Raw genomic sequence first — 1,016 nt, forward strand, 5'->3', positions numbered from 1 at the left:
TTAAAAAATGTAGTCCAGAGCGGCGCTTCTGCCGTTCTCGCGTATTTGTCTCTTGCTTCAACAGTGTTTGGACCAAACAGACCCAGGGACTCCCTGTTTTTCACCTCTATCCACCTTCCAGCTGCAAGTTTCGGGACCATCACCTAGCCTGTCTCCTGCTCCCAGGACCAGCCATCACCATTCTTTTGTGGGTAGCTCCTTATTGTTGACCAGCCATGACTTCTCAGATTCGTCAGAATTATTCCACAGAGGTGGAAGCCGCCGTCAACCGCCTGGTGAACCCGCACTTGCGGGCCTCCTACACCTACCTCTCTCTGGGCTACTGCTTTGACCCTGGTGATGTGGCTCTAGCGGGCGTGCGCCATTTCTCCCGCGAGCTGGCCAAGGAGAAACGCGAGGGTGCCCAACATCTCCTGAAGATGTAGAACCAGCGCGGTGGCCGAGTTCTCTTCCAAGATGTTCAGAAAACTTCTGAAGATGAGTGGGGTAAAACCCTGGACACCATGGAAGCTGCCCTGGCCTTGGAGAAGAACCTGAACCAGCTCTTCTGGATCTTCTTGCCTTGGGCTTTGCCAAGACAGACCCCTATCTCTGTGATTTCCTGGAGAACAACTTTCGAGATGAGGAGGTGAAGCTCATCAAGAAGACAGGCGATCACCTCACTAACCTCTGCAGGCTGGCGGGCCCCAGGCTGGGCTGGACGAGTACCTCTTCGAAAGGCTCACCCTGAAGCACGACTAGGAGGACCCAGAGCCCAGTGGCCTGTGAGGGGCTCCTGCTCACCAGCATCAGGGCTTTGGCCTAGCGCTCTCCCTCCAGCCACTAGGAAGCTTTTTCATCTCTGGAGCCCACTCCCAAATCTTGGACCAAAAGAAAATCAAGAACTTTGCAAAAAAAAAAAAAAGTATCCCAAGAGGGAATTACTGGAAAATCCCATATCATAATGTCCTGTGTAGAACTATTTAGAAAGGATATGGTTTAAAATAACCTAAAGGAGAATCAATTAGGGTATGTGA

The 1,016-nt window shown here is 51.6% G+C and overlaps 1 pseudogene; it reads left to right on the forward strand.

Moving 5' to 3' along the window:
• The first annotated feature begins 215 nt into the window (after nucleotides 1-215).
• LOC104870062 lies at nucleotides 216-741 on the forward strand (annotated as a pseudogene).
• The last annotated feature ends 275 nt before the right edge of the window (nucleotides 742-1,016 follow it).

Source organism: Fukomys damarensis, unplaced genomic scaffold (genome assembly GCF_012274545.1).
Source record: "Fukomys damarensis isolate Sample0158 unplaced genomic scaffold, DMR_v1.0_HiC HiC_scaffold_35, whole genome shotgun sequence".
Lineage (NCBI taxonomy): Eukaryota > Metazoa > Chordata > Mammalia > Rodentia > Bathyergidae > Fukomys > Fukomys damarensis.